This window comes from Lycium ferocissimum, chromosome 11 (genome assembly GCF_029784015.1).
Source record: "Lycium ferocissimum isolate CSIRO_LF1 chromosome 11, AGI_CSIRO_Lferr_CH_V1, whole genome shotgun sequence".
NCBI lineage: Eukaryota > Viridiplantae > Streptophyta > Magnoliopsida > Solanales > Solanaceae > Lycium > Lycium ferocissimum.
The window spans coordinates 60,184,793-60,208,123 of NC_081352.1; the positions used below are offsets into that span (position 1 = coordinate 60,184,793).

At 37.5% G+C, this 23,331-nt stretch overlaps 1 long non-coding RNA gene across 1 annotated transcript; it reads left to right on the forward strand.

Moving 5' to 3' along the window:
- The first annotated feature begins 2,618 nt into the window (after nucleotides 1-2,618).
- On the forward strand, nucleotides 2,619-13,567 carry LOC132037762 (uncharacterized). The gene is made up of 3 exons (XR_009409989.1): nucleotides 2,619-3,824; nucleotides 12,833-12,952; nucleotides 13,029-13,567. It is a non-coding gene; the product is annotated as an uncharacterized LOC132037762 (long non-coding RNA).
- Nucleotides 13,568-23,331: the final 9,764 nt, after the last annotated feature.

A 23,331-nucleotide genomic window follows, 5' to 3' on the forward strand; every position in this document is an offset into this window, starting at 1 on the left:
TTATGATCTTACTATGATTTTGATTATGCTTTACATACTCAGTACATTATTTGTCTTTGACGTCATTTTGTTTGTGGACGCTGCATCATGCCCGCAGGTGGCCAGGGAGACAGGCTTGATCCATAGCTTTCTTACTCAGGGACTACATAGAGGAGCTCCATTTCACCCGGAGCTACAGCTTTTGGTATTATTCTTTTGTGTACATACATAGGTACGGCAGAGTCCTGTCCCACCTATATGTTGTTACCTACTCTCCTTAGAGGCTCGTAGATAGTTGTGTATGATTAGATGTCTTCAGCCTTGTCGGCTTATATTTTGTATATTATCTTGATAGCCTCGTTGGCTAGTGTACATGGATATGGGCATTGTGTTGATGATGATATAAATGTATTGTTGCCCAATGAGATTAGCATGAATGATGGATAGCAAGTATGATTAAGCCATGTGGCTCACCTAGATGTAAATGTGAATGTACGATAAGAGGTTCCCGGGTGGGTTAGCACCGGGTACCAGTCATGGCCCTCAGGTTGGGTCGTGACATTGAGCCTTGAAATATGTCCCACAACTAAAATGAAAAAGAAGCCATGAAGAGGGTCCCATATTCAAGTGCCATTGGGAGTTTAATGTACGCAATGTTGTGTACACGTCCCGACATTTGTTATGCAGTTGGTCTTGTAAGCCGTTGTCAGTCCAATCCAAGAAAAATACATTGGAAAGCTGTTAAGAGAATCTTGAGATACTTGAGGGGCATTGCTGATTATAAATTATGTTACCAAGGGAGTGACTTACAACCGGTAGGTTACTCTGACGCTGACTGGGGCGGAGACTTAGATGAAAGAAAGTCCACTTCTGGCTATATATTCTTGCTTAATAATGGTACCATTTAATGGAGTAGCAAGCAAACAAACATTCATAGCTTTGTCAACTATGGAAACAGAGTTTGTCGCGTATTCTGCAGCAGTACAAGAAGGTTTGTGGCTAAAGAGATTCATGGAACATTTAAGGATCGTTGACAAGCTAATGGATCCAGTGAAACTCTTTTGTGATTGCCAAGCAGCCATAGCTTATGTCACGCCCAGGAGTCGTGACGAGTACCCGACCTCTTCTGATCAAGCACTCCTACCTTCATACCTGAAACTCACTGAACATTACAATGGCCCATATATGACTTTCAACCGAATTATGCACTTTTGTAATAACAACATAACCAACTCTGCACCAAGAACTTCAACCAATGTATACATATATGTGCAGAAAATAACACTGTAAGCCGACTAGGCCGCTACATTAGTCGTATAATGGAATAAGAACTGGCAATGCTGTCTAACTTTCTAACTACGTACAAATGTCTACAGACCTCTAATGGAATATATAAACTATAGGAAGGACGGGACAAGGCCTCGTCATACTCATGTGTACATAAAAAAATATCATACCAAAAGACTGCGGCTGCGGACCAAGTGGAGCGCACTGACTGTAGCTGAGAGAAAATCCTACTATGCTGGGCTGCTCGCCTGCCTACCTGAACCTGCGAGCATGAACGCAGCGTCCACAAGAGGGGACGTTAGTACGAATAATGTACTGAGTATGTAAGGCATGAATAACAACATAATATAGATATGAAAGGTAACATGGAATAAGAGAGATAACTTGTACATCTGGATGCCTCATAAGGCGGATGTCATGCATGCTGAGCTTTTTTTAAAAAAAAACTTTTTCATACATACGTATATATAATATCATCTTCATGACGTACCCGGTCTTTTCAGGACTCGGTGTGTAACGTACCCGGCCCTTTCGGGACTCGGTGTGTAATACCAACTGATCAGTGGTTGCATAATAGGTTTCGTATTATAGCACGGCTTGGTGTAAGAAAATATATACATATATATATATATATAAAGCATGCACGAGAGCAAAATAAAAGCTATAAATACGTCGGAGTGATGTAAGGTCGGTAACCTCCGATTTTCATTATGAAATTATCATCATCGCTATATCTCACCTTGAAGAAACGATTATTATAAAGCGAGATCAACAACAATGAATAAAATCATGAAATAAGCTCAATAATCTCATAATAGCATTAAAATCATAAGCTTTGGAATTTCTAGAATTAGAATCATCATCATCATGTTCATCATAGAAACATTCTCATCTTTAACATCATAAGAAGCTTTAAGAATCATGAACTTCTAACTTTTGGAAGTAAGAAGGTAATAGAAAAATATATAGAATCATAACATAGGAATCATGCCTTTTAAAAGAAAGGGACTAGCCTTAACATACATTGTTGGTCTCCTTAACTACTCAACGTTTATCCTTCCAACCTCATAAATCTACATGTAAACCATTCATACTATTGTTAGGCTCATTGTCACATGCTTATCTTAAGCCTTCAATTTAAATCCATTTAGAATCCGAAATTCGGGCAGCATCTCCCATGTTTATATGCTTAGCCCGAAATCATAATATCAACAACCAACAACAACAATACCAATACCAACATCAACAACATCATTATCAATACCAATATATTCCCTAAAACATCTTACACGATGTTTTCCAAAACTAGCCAACTTGTAATACGACTATTTAATAACTTTGTCTGCGCAAATAAACCAGAATTAATATTAATAAGGAGAGATTCATACCTTATTCTTTCTAGAGCAACAATATCTTCAATACTTACTTTGAATCAAAGCTAAAATCTACCACAAAACAAGACTACACTCACCGCTACACGTTTCCCAAGCCTCGTATATAGTCTCGTCACTTTAATCCGCTTACGAATTACCTCTCAATGTTTCTTGAAAGCTCTCATATGTTTTTGGATGAAGAGGAGTGAAGAAATGAGGTTTATGGTCAGCTTTAGCCCTTAGATAGCTTCTAGAGGATGGTTGCACCGACCTAGAATTTTCCTCAGCGCATTCGCGCCCTGTAGCAGCGCGCGACACTACGCGTTCGTGCACTGTAGTTGCCCGTTCGCACAAGGCGATCCCCTGCTCCGCCTGCCTAACTTGTAACGTCCATAATTCTCTACTCCGACGTCGTATCGACGAACGGTTTGTTGCGTTGGAAACTAGATTCCCTGAACTTCCATTTAGGATTTTGTTTCACTCCAAAACTCCTCGCATACTAAAAGATATTCTTCCTCCAAGAAGGGCCAAAATTACCCCTCATATTTTCTCCAAAATCCAACAAACTTAATTTCCTTGGTTCACTTGCCCTCCAATCCTTCCGTAACTTATTACATGGACTTAAACCCGCATAAACATAAGATAAGCGCATCTAATCGTATATATATCCTTGAAGGCAACTCGTAGTCCATACCTAAAACAACCAACACTTATAAATCTCAACGTACAGAACTACGGGGTGTAACAGCTTATACAAAAGATTCTAAGTGTCATAGTAAGACTAAGCACATAGATACAAAGTATAACTTTGTTAGAGACATCATAACACATAAGGAAATCACTCTACAGTATATTTCAACACACAAAATGGTGGCTGATCCCTTGATGAAACCAATACCTAGGGATGTGTTTATTCAGCATGTGAAATCTCTAGGCTTGCACAAATTGTACAGTGTTGTATTTCCTTATTTGAATACAATACTTATTTATTTTTTTATTTTTGGAAGAATACGCATATTTGTTTTGTTTCCTGAAAATTCCAATCATATTTGTTAATTGGCACAATCACAATATTAGACTATGTCGTACAGGATGATAAGGTTGGTTTTCTCACACGAGCAACTGCCTTGGGCACTTATGCGGAGCGAGCCAAGATGAGACATTCGTGTTTCTTACGACTAAAAGGTCAGTTCAAAATGTCATACTGCCCGTAAGAACACCTTATTTAGTGTCGCCCTAGTGGATGACTAGGATGAGATCCTAAAGAAATGTCAAACAAAAGTATCAAATTATGGATTTCGAATATCCATAATACCTGTAGCCAGATGTAAGATCTCCTCTAGAAGCCATGAGAGGCTAGCATAGTGTTAGAACTCAAGTAAGATAAACAGTTTACCTGGACCAAGATCTATACGGTGTAAGCAAAGAAAATCGGCATACACTTTGGTAATCAGAGTTACACTGTAGCAAGCATTTCTTTCGTAATTAAAGTTACACTGTCGCAAGCATTTCATACTGCATGTGCTTTATAACTGCAAATTGTCAAATATATACATATTATGCTTATTTCTTAGACCGGTCCATTATGAAGCCTATTTTAGATGGCATCATATGTCACGACCTATTTTGCCTAAGCCGTGTGGACACTTACCTTCCTACCTCGTAAGTGAACCCTCAACTCAACAATGAATAAATACATAAAAGAATGAAATCAAGCAACGGAATAGAAGAAACAAGTAAGTCTCACGATATATATATACATATAAGTAGTAGAAAAGTGTGGAATAATAGCAACACCCCCAGGGTCTGATCTGAATAATACAAGAGCATCTAAAGAGGAATAATACTGTCACGACCCAGCCCCGTAGGCCGTGACTAGCGCCCGACCTGGGCACCCGTACGTACCAAAAGCCCAAAAGTAGTAACTCAAGTATCCAGAAAAAAAATTTGGGCAGAGTTTCCTCTGTTTTTCTTACTAACCAAAATTTACCTGCATGCAGAAAATACCAACAAAGGCCCTACAGAGCCAACATATCCACATACACATATATAGGCGAGCCGGCAAGGCTGCCGTGGCGGGGGAACCTCCCAGACCATATTACATATACATACAACGTACGATACATAGCCATAACCCACATACATGTCTACGGTGCCTCTAACATACTGAGAACAGAATCAGAAGACGGGACAGGGCCCCGCCGTACCCAAATAAGCATATGAACAAAATGTATGACAGCAAAGGTATATACCAAAAGTATAAGCTCCGGATCAAGGGGAGCGACTCCAAACAGCGGGACAGATATCCTACGCTGGTGGCGTATCACGCGGTGCGTCTGTACCTGCGGGCATGTAGCGCAGCCCCCGAAGAACAGGGGGTCAGTACGAAAAATGTACCGAGTATGTAAAGCGGAAAGGTAACAAGTATAATCATAATCAAAGACAGGAGTACAGAACCATAACAGACGGAGCTGTGATTAGAGTCTGAAATACAAAAGGTAATACCTTGTCCGAGACCTCAGAAAACATAATGCGTATCAGATCATATATTATCATGCAAACATGTATCGTGTCCCGGCCCTCTGGTAAGGGACTCGGTAAGTGAAGTCATGCATAACAAAATCATGTATCATGTGTGCAGATGACGTGTCCCGGCCCTTATTAAGGGACTCGGTAATATGGAATCATATCTGTCAAAATCATATATCATGTATCCATAACGTGTCCCGGCCCTCTACTGCGGGTCTCGGTGAATGATAGTCATGTGCCGTCCTGGCCACCATCCCCGTATCATCACATCATAGTCATATACAGATAACGTGTCCCGGCCCGCAAGTACGAGGGACTCGGTGAATAATGCAAAGAAGTGCGCACGAGAACATGTCCTGGCCCGGGCTCAGTGAAAAGACATATCATGACTTGCACGAACAGAGTAACGCAGAAACATATGCATGTAAGTCCAGACTCAATAGATAAATCAAACAATACGTCATAATACATACCTTTCGGATGACGTGACAGATTATGTCAAAGCAGAATTTTTTTTTTTGAGATTATTCGTACGTAATAAATATATCACAGGGCTCACGGAATATTCAGGATGATCGTATTTTAACATATAGAACAGTTCAAATGACAGATCATTTCCAAGAAGTTGGACGTCAATCATAATGTATATATATATATATATATATCCTTTTTGGGGATGGCACGATTGTCTATATCAAATCATGCTTCAAGAATCATAACGCATATCAAAACATACTATAAACTCGTCACATTTATCATTTGACAGACGGAGCATTTATCAGAAATTTCCTTTGAGAACCGAGTAGGAACAAGTCAAACAAGGCCATAGTAAGAGGTCTCGGAATCTGTGGGCCCACCTCGGATAAATCGAGGTGGTGAACTCAAATTATGGATCACAAGCCTTATGGAATCATTCATGAGAGTTTTGGGACAATCCGAGTCCATTTGTGAAGATTACATACATATAAGTCACTTTGATGACATTTTGTAAAGAAACTAATTCAATTACTTATTTGAAAGAAATGGGGCCAATTTCAATCTCGGATTTCAAGAGATTGTGGTCATATCTAAGGCTCGCATCCGAGCCTAATACGTTTAGAACATGCCAAAGAATGAAAGGGAAGACTTTACATACCTTCCTTGCCCTTTACGCTTGCCAAAACTCCAATCCTGTTTCGTTAATAATCTGCAAATGGTCACCTTTACCAGTTACTATTCATGAGACTCAGAAGTCCTATTCTTGACCAATACTTGTCTATAAAATTTGGGCAGCATCTCCCCTATACATATGTCATCCCCGAGATTCAACTCGGCTCAACAATCAACAACAACCCAACAACAACATCAACAATCACAACAATCGCTACAAATCGCAATATAACACAATTAGTCTACTTTCCGACATAATGCGCCGGTTTCCATTCCAACTTCACATTTTCAAATCAATATCAATATTTCCACATTCATTATTAATCGAGATCATTACAATACCATTCGGAAGCGTATAATAACGTTTCTACGATATATACACAAGATATACAAATTATGCCAACTTTCCACCAAAGCCATAACTTATTCAATTCTTCTAATCTTTAACATACAAGTTCATAACGCATTTCCATCTTCCAAATTCATCAACATTAATCATAATTTGCACCTTAACCACTTCATTCTCATAATTTCATAAAATCATACTAAAACGACATAAGTTCCTACATTCCATTTCAAGGCGAACTTACATCATTTTACCTTCATTTACATTGCAAGGATCACAACAACATAACTAACATACAAAACAACATTAACCCACTTCCATTTCATCAACCCATACCACACGGCCAAACACCACATTTTCCAATTCAACCCAATTCATTCAACTTTCATTTCCAATATAAATTTCACAACAACCATAACTAAAATACAACATAAAGTTAGCTCAACCTTGCCTACACCACAACACACACATACACGGCCATGCACACACTTGCACAACCACACGGCCATGCACACACACCACAATTTCATGATATTCATGCAATTCTACATACCATAACATATATGTAACCCTCCATAACATAGTAAAAGCATGAAATTCTTACCTTCCTTCAATGATTTCTCCTTGCCACCACAACCACTTTCTTGCCAAGATATTTATATCACCTTGAAGAGCACCTTGAGCTCACTAAGAATATATGAAAATTACAAATTTTGGACTAGGATTGAAGGGCTAGAAATTTTTTTTCTTTCTTTCTCTATGGCCGACGGCCACTTCTTGTTTTTCTCTCCTTTGTTTTGTTTTGTTTTCTTGAAATTTCTAGACATATCTTGCATATATATAATTTGAAGCACATGGCCATCACATGCCAACTTAATGGGTTGGGCCAAGCCATGGCATGGCCGGCCACCCTCACTTCTTGGGCCTCAATTTTTCATTCCTTTTTTTTTTAGCCCAATTCTTCATGAATCATGTTTTGCAATTCCCGAAACAAATTTCCAAAATTCCAATTTTGCCCTTAGGCCTTCTCCATTGTTTCCGCATTCAAACTTCCATAACCAACATACACATACTAAGAAAAATCCAAACTTGACCCCATTCCTTGCAAGTCAAGGTTACTTCCAAATTTTCGAATACGCAAAAATGTCGGATATAACAAATACAATCTAGAATACTAATACATAAAGTGTCTATGTCTCTGAATAAAATAGGACATAAAATAGAGAAGTCTTCAAAGCAGCGGACGACAATGCTCACCCTGGAGACTCGAAGAGGAAGCTGAAGCGACTATCAGCCACGCGTCCCAAAAGTAGATCCAACCTGGTACTCTGCATTCATAAAAGAATGCAGCAAGTGCAGGCCAGTAAAACAACAGTACTGGTAGGCATCATCGGCCGACTAAGCATAGCTAACACAATCAAGAAAATAAGCTGATAGCAGATAAACCAACAAGTATAAACCACAAGTAATCGAAACCAAGTACACGTCATCGCCTAAGTGGAACATCTAATCCCAATTGTGCCAAGTCTGAATATATCAAGTCCGAATCCAATATCACAAGTACAACAACAACACATCTCAGAATCAAGCCATAATGTAATGCAATGCAATAGTGTATGAATGCAATGCAATGCCATGCATATGAGGTGTACACATGTACTCCGGACGGAAATATCGACATCTCGATACAAGACAACCCAGTGTGACTCGCGAAGTCTAAGTGCCACCCGTCTCGGATCTTTGCCCAACAGACAGACGGGAACCTGGATCTTTGCCCAAGGGGGGTTCTCACCAGCACCACTCTGGGGACCCGCGGAGTCCATGCACTAATAACGATTCTGGAAATATCATTGGAATCGGCCATGCAACAATGATGCTGGAATGGATCATCGGACATCGGCCATCTCACAATCACTCAAGTAAAAGAGTTTTATCAAATATCAGTTTCACACAATCAACGATTCCGGAATTGATCATCCGACATCGGCCTTCTCACAATCGCTCAAGTAAAAGGGTTTATCAAAATATCAATTTCACTCAATCAACGATACCAGATCATCACCGGTATCAGCCATGCATCATGAATGAATGAGAATGTGTGTAATGCGTATATCAACATCAACAATTAAGCTCAATATCACAAGTACCAACGATAGGGTACGCCAACAATGTATCATTATCACAATACCAACGGTGGGTATGCCAATAGTATCTCAATATCACAACTCCAATAATGGTTATGCCAATAATATATCTGTACCACAAATACCATGGTGGGTATGCCAATAATATATCCAAATCAATATGAATAACAGGATCTAATCTCTACTCATGGCATCAAGCCAGCACAAAAGAGCAATCAAACACAACACAACGGGGTGGCTAGTCCCAACACACAACAAGGCCCAACCAACGGCAATATCCAACCCAACTTCATACTCAAAGGTTCACATGCTGTCTCCGACAATATAATCTAAATATATGCTTCGCTATACGAAGTTTCACCAAGGGTAAGCCATAACCTACCTGGATAGCCGAACCGCAACACTAACAACTCACTCATTTGCCTTGCCTTTCCGCTGAACCTCAGAACCAAAGTAGTCTAAGCATAATCGAATTCTAGATTAGAAGTCATGAAGAATGATACTAATATTTCTACTCTTCAAATTAGGTCAATTCTAATCCTAGAAATTGGTAAACGGGTCCACAAGGGCAAAACGCGAAATTCGGAAGCAAAATATCAAATTAAGCACTAGGTGATCATAACCCAACCACTAATTGCTGATTTAACTCAAGGATTAGCCTAATTTTGATTTCGAGCAAAAATCCCCAATTTGGGTATAAACCCTAACTCTTTAATTTTGAAATTCAACACTAGAATTGGAAGATATATGATTAATAAGCTTAGATTCATCAAAATCTATCACAAATATCATCAATATATCATTAATAAGCCTAGGGACAATGTTCTTCAAACCCTCCTTCAATTCCATCACTATGGGTTTATTTAGAGGGAAGGGAAAAATCTAAGATGATTATGATTAAAGGAAGAGTAAAGGAATAAGCAAGGTTTACCTCCAAGAATATCTCTAAGATGTCTCCAAGAACTGTTCTCCAAAGCTCTAGTTTTGAAATGGGGAATAATGAGGGTCTAAGGGTTTTTAACACTTCATTAACTTTACAAAACTGCCCCAGCGCTACCGCTTCAGCGGTCGAGGCAAAATCCTCTTCACCGCTTCGGCGGTGGGCTCGCTCCCGGCGGTACCCCTGCCCGTTAAAGGTCTTCGGTGCCACCGGTGTACCGTACACTAGAATCTTAACTCAAGTTTCACCTTTCGATCCGATTTTTCGACTAAGCCCCGAGGCTATCTGCTCACATACCAAACACATAGACTTATATAAAAACGCACTACGAATGCGTCCGTTGCCTCGGAATTTCCAACAGAGGTCTTGTTGACCAAGTCAACCCCCAAAACCTTGATTCCAATTTCCCAATCCAAGTCCCAAAATGCATCCGAGTGCATTGGGAATCGAACCAAATACACACACAGATTCTAAACGACCATCCGAACCTCTCGGAATGGACGGAATTCTGAAAAAGGTTCGTTTATCCAAAAGTCAACTTTGGGTCAACCCTTTTTCACTTTAAGCCTATATTTCACAAAAGTTACCCGAATCCGGTCTAGACACCTCGGGAAGCGTGTCACGGTCCCCTTGGGTCAAAAGTAAGCTAATCAATGCTCGAGAATGGCGAAAATGCCGAAAAGACTATAACGACAAAACGGGCCGTTACATCATAAGTGTGGGCAAAAGACATATTTGAATTGAGAACAACACGAGGGTTAAAGAAGCCGTATGTATATAGAAATGTCTAGGGCATCTGAGACACTTTATATAACATGATATGATATCATAAGAGATAAAAGGGTAGTAGACTCTTATACTGATCCCGAAAAGGATTTCTAGTTTAAGAGCTCCCAAAATTAGTGTCCAAGCGGTCACAACAACACATTCTGTGTGAAAGTCCAAAAGGAAGTTTATTTTTAAAAGGCTATATGTGATTCATCCCATCATATGTGAGTGAGAGATGTTAGAACAAACGTACACCCATAATGGACGATACATAAGTTACAAGTTCATGAATGAACTAACATGTAACTCTCTAGTTAGGATAAGACTTATGTTATCTACCATAAAGTGGAAGTTAAGTATGGAACTCTTTATGAAATAAGAGTTACTTGTCATTTGGTTCTACTTTAAAAGAGAAGGATTTGTGGTCATTCTAAACCATCACATTTGAGCTGAAAAAAATCCTTTAGACTAAAAGTGTAGTTGTAGTGGATAGGTTACAAGAGTCCACAAGTGATCTTGTAAGAAATCGTTTGGCAATTGGCGGTGGTAACAAATATCGATCCTAGAGAAGAAGGTATGTATTATTCCGCATAAATCTCCGAGTTCAATTCCTTCAATATCTGATGTATGTTAGTGCAGGAACCCTAAATCATCACCTGTAACCACAATCCTTCCTTTGTTGAATTGTTTCTTGCCTTTGTATGGCAAATCTAAGGAATAAAACGATAGTGGTAGTAATTATAGCACTGCTTAGTTAGTTTCTCTACTACTTAGTTATCATTCCATTCACCTTTATTCTTGTTCGAGAGGAAGTATAAATGATTTACACTTATATGAATGTAAGTGATGAAATGGTCATAAATATGGCATCATTACTATCATTCTATTATATCCCTCTACTGATTTAAAGAGATTCTTTGGTTTGAGTTATGCATTTCTGAGCTTTCAGTAATTGGCATTAGTTTGTAGCCGACCTCAAAGATAACAAAACTTTTCATTTTTATACAGATTTATAGTCACAAAAGTCAGAGAAGAGGATAATGTTGTAATATTGAGGATGATTTACTAGCTAGGTTACATTCATAGTATTTGGTCTTACTAATAAGAAGTCACATCTGAGGGACACTAAATAGTGACTTTTCCACTATTTCTAGACGGAAGTATCAGGTAGGAGACAGATACTCATAAGAGATGCCGTTTACTTCAATTAAGATTTGCTAGCACTAAATGATTTAGTTCCTAGATAGCCTTTCTCAAAATACAATTTTCAAGACCAAGTGCATAACAATAACACTCTATTATGGCAATTGTAACTAATTAAGCAGAAAAAGAGAGAAACTCAAAAGTGGTAATGGGCAGGTTAAATGATCTTTGTGATAGTACCTGAAAATCATTGCTTAACGAGAACAAAGTTAAATGAAGGAAGTGAGGAAGAAAGAAGAGGAGAAAGGTAATGGGCAGGTTAAATGAACCAAAAAAAGAGATTCACAAAAGTGGAGAAAAAGAAATAAACCACACTCATAAGTCATAGGTTACATTTCCAAATGATTGTCTTCCTTCTGTGTTCTTTTATTATTAAATTTCTCCTAAATGTGTATAAAGCAGTCATATAATTAGAATTCATAAAGATGTCCAAATTAGGATATTTCAAACCTTTTTGTAGCTTTTGCTAAAATTACAAAGTTTCTTAGCTTCATTTTAAGAGCTAATGACCATACGTTGAACTAAAATTCGGATTGGTTTAAATTAATATTAAAAAACTTAACCTAACCTAACTACTACTGTTTCATTTAGTATATTACAACAAACATATACTCCCTCTGTTTCAATTTATGTGAACCTATTTTCTTTTTAGTCCGTGCTAAAATGAATGACCTCTTTCCTAATTTGGAAACAAATTCATTTTATGAAATGATTTACAGCCACACAAATATTCAAGACTTATTTTGAACCACAAGTTTCAAAAGTCTTCACTCTTTCTTAAATGTCGTGCCGAGTCAAATGGGTTCACATAAATTGAAACAGAGCGAGTATGAAATATTATCACTGTGGACCTGGAGAAGTATCAATTTACTTGCATGACAGACTCAGTGGTTTAAGTCAATGAGACAGTTCTTTTCGGCCTCCACGTCATCATGTTATTATTGTTTATAAAATTCCAAATTTGTCCTTAAACTTTACTAAATGATCTAGGTTTGCCATATGTTGATAGTTGGGGTCAGATCTACCCCTAAAAAGTGAAAAGCACATGATGACTTGCTTGATACGTGGTGCAATGCCTATTATTGACTTGTGTGTATTATTGATTTGTTTGCAGGAGCTCCAGAGAGGCCAGGTAAAACCTCAAGATGAGATCTTTAAGATTACTCACACGAAGAAGACGAAGAACGCCGATGGTATAGACCGATCGATTGAGCGAAGGGTTGAGCAAACCTATGTAAGTCACTAATTAACAATAATAACTACTTTTTGGTACTAAATTTAGCTATTAACATTGTATCCTTCAACTTCAGAACGAATTTCAACAACACTTTGGGGAGTTTCGTGCTACTCAGCCAACCGGTACGCCGATAACCGTAGAGGTAATAGAGTAGCAGTGTGTCACAACCTAACCGGAAGGCCATGACGGGCGTCCCGATCTAACCTACCGAGCACCACAAGACATACATGCATTACGTAATCATATCTGAGTGGGCCATGATGCTAGCTAATAGATATCATAAGCTGAGAGAGACACAAGCCCAAAAGATATATATACATGTGTAACCGTACTGAACCACAATGTACAAGCCAACAAGGCTATCCAAAATAATGATACAATAAAATATAGACTGAGAAGGTCATAGAACATCTAAACTGTGCATATCTGTCTACGAGCCTCTACTAGAATGCAAAACATAATAAGGACGGAATAAGACCCTACCATACCCATATGTACACAAAAGAATCATACCAAGCTAGACTGCAACTCCGGAACGAGTGGACTACTCCAATACAAGCGCTAAGAAGGTAGCCTAAGGGCCTGAACCGTCTCCCTGTCTACCTACGGGCATAAACACAGCGTCCACAAACAAAAAGACGCCAGTATGAATAATGTACTGAGTATGTAAAGCATGAAGAACAACATAATAAAGATATGAAGGTAACATGAGGTAAGAGAGAACAACCGGTATATCTGAATGCCTCTAAGGTGGATGACATGCATGCTTTCCTTTTTTTTTAAAATATTTTCATACATATAAGTCATATCATCATAACATTGTACTCGGCAATAATAAGGCTCAGTGTTATCGTACCCAGCCATAATAGGCTCAGTGTTACCGTACCCAACTGCAGGTGCCGTACCCAGCTGACTATAGCGCGACTCGTTGTCATAACATATATATATATATATATATATATATATATATATATATATATATATATATATATATATATATATATATATTAGAGCTCAAAGAAACGTTATGACTCTATCAGAGTGACGTAAGGTCGGTATACCTCCGATTACCATTATGGAACTATCATCATCGACATATCTCACCTTGAAGGATCAATAACCATAAGATGAGATCAACAACCATAAACAAGATCAATAATCCATGAGACAAGATCAATAATCATGAGACAAAAATCAATAATATCATAAGAGGATCAAGAATATAAGCTTCTAATATTCCTAAGAGTGGAATCATGATGGATATCATTCGTATATGTTTGTATCAATAAGATCATGCCATAAGAAAGAAAGGGACAGCCTAAACATACCTCATCGTCTATTTAACCACTCAACGTCTATCTTTCCGAGCTTGCAAATATACGTTCAAGATGTTTCGCACTAAGGTTAAGTCATTGAAACAATCATAAGGTCAAACTAAATTAATAGGTGAGCTAACGGAATTTGGACAGTATTTCCCCTATATTACCTACTTCCACCAAACTCCAAAACATCAATAACAATATCAATAATACCATATCCAAAAGATTACATTCAAAATAGACTCAAATCATTCCAAAACTTACTTTCAAAGTTAATCCACAGCCAATAACTTCAACACAACACCTTATGACCTCTCTACCATGATGCTCTTCATTTTTAAGACTTGCTAAGCCTCCAAATCAACTTAACATAAGGATAAGATGAAGAAAATACCTTATAATTGAAGAAATTTATCCACACACAACTTGCTTCAAGACTTAGTCACCACAACTTCAAGTATAAACAAGAACATCCTTCTATGAACTAGTTGAGGATTTTAGGGCTAGATCTACTCTTGTGATGGTTTGGGATGATTTGGGATGATTGAGAGAGCTTAGAGGGTCACTAGGGATCTATTTTGGTGAAACAAAAAATCCCCAAGTCGTGCCAATTAATTTATAAAAAAAGGGGAAATTTCCACCACTTCAATTTCACAGTTCACTTTCACGGACCGTGAATTATTCCACGGGCCGTGAAACCATTCCAGTGACTCCACCCCCTTTGCCACCATCCCACGGTGGCTCAACACCACTTTCATGGCCCGTGGTAGTGCCCGTGGAACTAGCTTGGTCTAATTTTTTCGACGAAACGTATTCTTTCCGATTCGTTTGACACATAGCCTTCATACTCTTTTCCAAACATGTTTAAAAACTTATGTAACTCTAAGATGCACCCATAGGCCTCATACACAACTTCCGATATGACTCCTAATACAAGCTTACGAAAAATGACTTAAGACAGAATTTTAACGTATGTGAAAAACGAGGTGCAACATAGTGGATGGAAAAGGTTGCTCCCCCAACAAGGCATGAGACAGATTATGGGATGGCTAATCGAGCCTTTCATCAATACCTGTCGACCCTTGAAGGCATAGGTGCTACTGATGATGGGGCAGTGGATCCTAAGGAGTATGAAGCAGCAAGTTGCTTAGCTAACAAGCACACTTAATGCCTCGGAGGCCAGGATGTTGGCTATGCATGCCCAAATAGACAGCTTACTCAATTCGGGGGCGTTTTCTATTCTCCCGTGTCTCGGGGATGCTAATAGGTCATAGCCCCCCAACCCCCCCCCCCCCCCCCGACCTTCCCAAGGTAGACGACGTAGGTATCGGGCTAACATAAATCATGCTCTTGTCGATAAGTCTAGTGGGGAGGATACAGATCATGTCTCTAACACCCAACGTTGACCTTTTGATTCGTGTACTTTTGGATTCTAATTCTAATATGTATATGATGTTTAAGGGTTTGAATGTAGTTTTAATTCGAATTAGAAGTACTTTGAAGGTGAATTTGGTTGTAGAATGTAATTAATGGTTTTATAATTTGAAGTACTTTGAGGTTGAATTTGATTGTTTATAAGTGTTAGAATGTAGAATGTTTAAGTGTTTGAACGTAGTTTATGGTTGTTATGTTTCATTGTTGATGAATTGGATGGTTGTAGATTAATGTTGATTTGGTTGTTTGCAAATTGGCAGGTGGGCTACTAAAAGCAGCCAAATGCTGGAAAAAAAAATCCAGATTTTTTACCACATGAGGTCGAAAATGAGCCCAGATATTGCTAATTTTCGACCACATGAGGTTGAAATTGTACCCAGAAAATACAAATATGGTCAATATTTAGCAATAATCTTACCAGATTTCAGCGGAAATTCTGGGCAAAATTTCCAATTTCGATCCCATATGGTCGAAATCTGGCAACAATATTGCTAAATTGCAACCACATGTGGTCGAAATTGTGTAAATAAATTTCCTTTTATATTTAAATGGTTCCAGATTTTGACCACCCGGGGTCGAAATATTTAAATAATATTTAAAGATAAATATTGTTTTCGACCAACTGTGGTCAAAAACATTAAATATCATTTAAACAAAAAATAAAGTTTTTGACCACATATAGTCGAAAAGTTTAATTAATTAATTTAGGTAGAAATTTGTTTTCAAACACATGAGGTCGCAAACAAATTTCGATCTATGTATTAGCGACTTGCGCGTGTTGTCTAAAATTTGGTGGAAACATTGGCCTTTTCGACCACATTTGATTGAAATTTTTGGTCAAAAATCCCTATTTTTTTTTAGCAGTGTCTCTCCACTTCTGGATGACCTCAAAGAGATATGTAGCCCCTTTATTTATAGTTGAAGAGGATAGCTAGGCAATCCAAATGTAGATGAATTATCTTGTCTGATTTTGATTGACTCGTGTAAGTTATCAAAAATATCACAAACTTTATGTAACAAGGTTGCATTTAATCGGCGACAACATGTTATTTGGGATACTGACGACTTTTAATTAGTGTTTAATTTGACTAGGAGTTCTACAACGTTTGAATATGTAACATCATCTTGTTGAGGCCACAAATTTGACTGAGATATAATATCGTTGAATATGTGGTGTCAGCTTGGCCTTCAAGATGACATGACTATTGAACTTGAAGAAGATAAAAGACTTATTTAATTGGGGATATTCCCTAAACTCACTAAAATTAGAACTCTAAGTACCATAACTAATAATATCATCGCATTTTGAAACATAACAATAATTTTGTGACAAAATATATACAAACTTCAATAAATCTCAAAAAATAAATATCTTTTTTTAAAGAGTCACTCAATTTTGCTTAAGTGTATTGGAAAGTCACTACAAGAGGAAAAAATGAGACATTTCCTATGATTTTTCGGTTATGTTGGAGTAACCTTTTTTGCTACAAAAAATAGATATTTCCTATGTTATTTGGGACACTAACGACTTTTAATTAGTGAACTTCAAAACATGTTATTTGAAGTTGAGACTTTGTGTGCTTGAATTATTGTATAGATTAAACGCTCGAAATTGAGAGGTTTGCATGTGTTTGGACTTGAAAAACTCGTTTCTAAGTTGAATTCAATTTACGAAACAAATTTAAAAAGAAAATGTGACCTCTATTGAATGTCCTAAAGCTCGAAAATAAAAACTCAGATCTGAAATCTATTGCCCTTAATCGTTTTGGTATACTGAAAAATGTAGAAACTACGTGAAGAAAGAAAGAGAGAATTTAGGAGGGATTAATTTTACTAAATTTGGAGCTAAAAATGAAGGGATATATATTCCTTCAAGTTACTATGTTTTGAAAAGTCTTGTCATACTGGATAATTAGTTAAAAGTGTTTATAGAGAGGATAATTAGAGGTCTTATTTTGTTATATGGTGTAAAACTTTCAATTTATGTGAAGTCCAAATTATTCATTCAACCCAAATAAAATTAGATCCATACATGTTTTTAGACTTGAAAAGTCCAATTAAATCTTATGTGCTTATACTAACTTAAAAACTTAATCACATAATATCTCTTTTTTACATTTGGATTGTTTAATAGGACATGACACAAAATTGAATGAGGAGAATGAAAATGAAATTGGACAGCATTTGTTTCGTATATGATGCAAGACGACGGGATTGCCACCCACATTTTACTGGCAGTCCACTATACGTGCCAGAAAGTCACCATAATAACCACAGAGCTCTGCTTTCACCAAACAAGTGCCAGTTGTTGACACCTTTTCTATGGAGTCCGCGACTTAAGTAGCACTAAAAATAAAAAGTTGTACCAAACTAGCAAAAAAAAAAAAAATTCCATTAATAGTATTCACGCACGAATTTCGTGCGGAAAGGACCAAAGTGCAAAATTTCACTTTTGGCCTTTCACGCACGAAATTCGTGTGAATGAGGGACCATAAATCGGCCCCTCATCTTCCCCACGCATCGCGACGTCTCCTCTCCCACCCGCCATTAACCCCTTTTTTTTTTCAGTGGTCCCAACCCCCTTAAAACTATAATTTCGTGTTATTTTTCAATCCAAAACTCAATATTCTTGGTATATTGAAGTGTGAACAAGTTTTAAGGTTGGATTTCGGAATAGAGCGGCGTATAACACATTTCAAAAACTCAAAAAAAGCTTCAATCTAGGTATTTCACTACAAATTTTCTATTACATTGTTAAATATATTATTATCTAAGCATGGTCATTGTATAACAGTGGTGGATTACTCGTTTTCCTTTTTTTTTTTTTTGCGTTTTTTGGGCAGTCCGTGCACTGTTGGGACTGCCCATTTTTTGGTTTTTTTTTTTTTTTTTTTATTTGTTTTTCTATTGTTAATTAGTTAATTATTTATTGCTTGTTTATTTAGTATTTGTTAATTATTGGATTAGCGACTTAAGTATTTATTAATTGTTAGACTAGCTATTTCAATTTTTAGACTCGGCTAATTATTTATTTTGTTTTTGCTAAGCCAATTGTTTATTTGTTAATAATTTCTTAATTGTTTTGTTTCATTAGTTAATTAATTGTTTATTTGTTAAATATACGATAATAATTTATTAATTTTTTGATTAGTTACTTAATTGTTTATTTATTAAATATATGATAATAACTTGTTAATTATTTGATTTGTTAGTTATTTGTTTATTTATTAATTATTTATACTAATTGTATCCTAACTAATTGTTAATTATTTAACTCATCTTTATATTTTAGGAATGAAAACCCTTAGTTTAGGATTCATAACCCGTAGCTTAGGATTGAAAACCCTTAATATAATTTTCTATAAAAGATTACGTAACTAATATTACTTGTTAATGATTTATTTAAAATACGTAAAACAGATGGGTCACCACAATCTTTAATAAAATTTTCGATAAAAGATTACATAGCTAATACTAATACTAATACTACTTGTTAATGATTTATATAAAATGCGTAAAATAGATGGATCACCACCCTCTTGATCCGGGGCCCTTCGACCGAGAGTTCTTGTATCTTCACCCCGAGCATAGGTCGCAACATATACGGACATCCGACCGCTGTTCCGAGTCACGTGTCCGTACCCGGTTAGGGACTCGGCATGGGAGATCTTAGCCGCCGCCCCCCACATCCTCGTGTCCCGGATATACTACGTCGGGGCGGTATCTACCGGTGCGTCGAAGTTGGTCGGGTACGGCACGATAGGTCGCTAGTGACAGCATTGATTGAGAGGTGGCGACCGGAGACGCACACATTTCATCTCCGCACCGGTGAGGCTACCATTACCCTTCAGGATGTGGAGGTCATTTATGGGCTACAGGTTGATGGACGCCCATTGTATATTGAGGAGCCTCCCTGCCGCCGCCTTACCGAGATGAGTTGATTAGGCTCACCGGTTTATTTGCTACGGATGGTCATATATCCGGCCAGAGTCGGCTTTTGTTGTCGGCCCTTTATGCTCACTTGCGCCTCACAGACATGCAGCATCCGATTGGAGAGGACACGCCTCAGGCTGATGTTGATCGACGTGCGCGTCTATACCTACTCATCATATTCGGGGCCATCCTATTCCCGAACACTTCGGGTTCGCATATGAGCTTGAGGTATCTTCGGTATATCGACGATCTCGCCGAGATAGGATGTTATAGTTGGGGCGCTGCTGTGCTGGGCTACATGTATCGACAAAAAGGGATTTCTCGGGCGTAGACGCGCTTTTGAGATGGTCTTTGGAAATTGGCATACTTCTTTTCGATCGTCGGCACAGAGGTATATGGCGCTCCACAACATTTTAATCCGGCATCGTTGTAGAGTGGCGACTTATAGAGGGTAAAATCTTCAACTTCGTATTTTGGACATTCAAACCATGCATTGATGGTTTTGCTCGCCGACCGAAGTGATATCCATAGATGGTACGCATGTATATGGTGCCTACGACATCAAGCTCCTAATTGCAATAGGAATGGATGCCAATGGGTCAATATTTCCTCTTGCTTTCGCAATTGCCGCTAACGAGAGCAACGACACATGGGGGATCTTTTTGACCCATTTGAAAACTCATGTTATTAAGGATCGTACCGGCATACGCGTCTTTGTCTGATCGTCATAAAGGCATATTGCACAATATGGATAATTTACCGGGGTGGCAGCCTCCCTTTGTTTACCATCGATATTGTTTAAGGCACTTGAAGGCGAATTTGCAATCAACGTTTCACAATGGCACTCTAAACAAATTGATGTGGGGGGCACGAGCATCAACAACGAAAATGGGCCGCAAAAATGGATCGATCGAGGTCGGTGAGTGAACCGCATACGTTTGGTTGATGAAGCTCGATGTTCAAAAATGGACGCTTCATGCCGATGGAGGAAAAAGATGGGGCATGCTCACAACAAACGGTACTCGCAGTCTTTCAATGGATTGCCGAAATCCGCTCGAGGACTACCCGTCACCGCAATGGTGAGAATGACTTTCAAGCAAGTGGTGGAGCGATTTGTTGTTAGGACAAGGCAGCCGAGCCGATATTAGCCGACGGCGGGACATGGATGCCAAAGCCCTTCAAAACTATGGAGCATTATAGACAAAAATGTCAGCGTCACCAAATGACCGAGTATGACCCAATTCAACATGTGTATGAAGTTAGGACGGGTTATTATAACGGTAAGGGTGGAAACGTGCATACCGTTTATGAGGCAACAAGAATATGCACTTGTGGTAAGTGGCAAACGTACCACATGCCGTGTTCTCATCTTTGTCAAGTGCTTCGAGAGAATGAGAAAAACGGTAACAAATTATGTGGCGGGGGAATACAAGGTCCAAAGTTACCTTAGAGCATATTCCGGCCAATTCCACCCACTTGGTAATGAAGCTTATTGGCCAAACGAGCCGTTTTCGATGGTTGCTAACAAGGATTACATTAGAAAATTGGGCATTAACTCACGGAGTCGTAGACCCAATCAAATGGATGTTAGTGAAAGAACTTACTCTCGCAAGTGCTCTATATGTAAGCAATATGGCCATGACAAGCGTTCGTGTGGGCAACAAGGCCGTGGTAGTACAAGCACGTCTCGAAGTAATAGAGCCTCTAGAACTTGAAGATTGTATTGTTATTGTAATTGTAATTTATTATTGTATTGCTTTGAATTAGTATTGTAATTAAATGGAATGAATTATTTTTTAATTAGTATAAACCTCTCGTATTGGATGAATTATTATTAAAACACTTAAATCAAAACCCTATAAATATTACAAGTTTCAAAACTTGCTTCGGGCACTTTAGAACCCCTAAAACGACGATCCAAACGTTTAGGTGGACTTGATGTAATGAGCGACATTATTGTACGCAAAAAAAGATATTAAATTTTATATAAAATATTGATATTTTAGAATTTTGAAATATGACTAATCTTTGCCCAAAGTATGGAAAAAAAACGTGTTTGGAAAGGTAACGCAAAAAAAAAAAAAACAGTTCAGCTCCTTTCACGCACGAATTTCATGCGTGAAAGGCTCAAACTGCATTTTTGCAGTTTGGTCCTTTCACGCACGAATTTCGTGCGTGAATACTACTAATGGAATTTTTTTTTTTTTCACACTAGTTTGGTACAACTTTTTATTTTTTGTGCTACTTAAGTCGCGGACTCCTTTTCTATGTATGTTTTGTTGCGTTTCACATTAAATTTAAGAAAGAAAGATTGGCTACTCTAAAATGAATTAATATTTATGTAATTACTCTTTCCGTCTCAAATTATTTATCCGGTTTTTTTGTTTTACACGTCCCTTAAAAAATGATAATTAAGAGGGATATTTGACTGGCTTTAACCTTATTTATGTCTAAGATATAATCTCTCTCCAATAAATATTTACTCCCTTTATGTGTCATCTTCCTTTTAATGACAAAATTCTACTAAGAATAAAATGGAAAAAAATAATTTATTTTGCTTTAACTTCTGAAATGACAAATAATTTGAGACAACTATTTAGAGTAACCACGGTAGATAATTCGAGACAGACAGAGTATATACTATCTCATTAAGAATATAAAATTTTAAAATAAAATTATATTTCTACATAATGAAGTACAACTAGTTTTTGAGATTGAGTAAAAAGTACTCCTTCCGTCTATTTTTACTTTTCCTCTATGACTCGGCACACTCCCTGAGGAGCCACAAATAGGATGACAATTTTATTATATCACCTCTAACTATTAATAAGTCATCTAATGATTGAAATCAGTCCAAATACTTTAAAAATGCAACCACTAATAATTTTTTGAAGTTTTCAGCCCAACAATTAATACTCCTTCCGGATAAAAAAGAGTATCGACTTAGCCATTTGCACACCCCTTTAGAAAACATTAACTCTTAGACAAAAATAGGTAATTTGACCTAACTAATCCTAATTAAATAGGTATTCAGATTTGATCACTAAACACTTAAGAAGGGCAATTTTGGAAGAATAAGATTAATTGTTTCTTGATTTGATAAGTGGACACTCTTTTTTATCCGGAGGGAGTAATAAGGGTAAAATATGTATGAAATGGTAATCTCTTGATTTTCCAAACTGAACAAGTAAAAGTGGACATCTATTTTTAGTATACAGCACAAGTAAAATTGGACGGAGGGAGTAACAACTTGTTTGGATGGTTGTTACCTGTTGTATTGTATCTGTTGTATTGTATTGTGTTGTTAGTTTAAATATAATGTTTGTTTTGATTGTTACTTAAATTTTAATGTATCGTATCGTTAATCCATCGTCACGTAACGACGAAAAGTCCCATTTTATGTAACGACCGATTTGGTGTTATTGCGTCGTTATCTTATATTTTCTTCTCATTTTTATTATCTAATCATTCTATTTTATCATTTACCCTACCTTAAAAGGGTACTTATATCCCGTACCCTACTTTTCTTGTAGGATTATCCTTCAAATCGTTGAGGAATGAGACTATGTAACGATGGGAAACGATACAATCTATTCAAACGTTGTGTTAATCAAAACAATACAATACGATACAATACAAGACGTTACAATACCATACAATATGTAACAACCATCCAAACAAAGTGTAAAA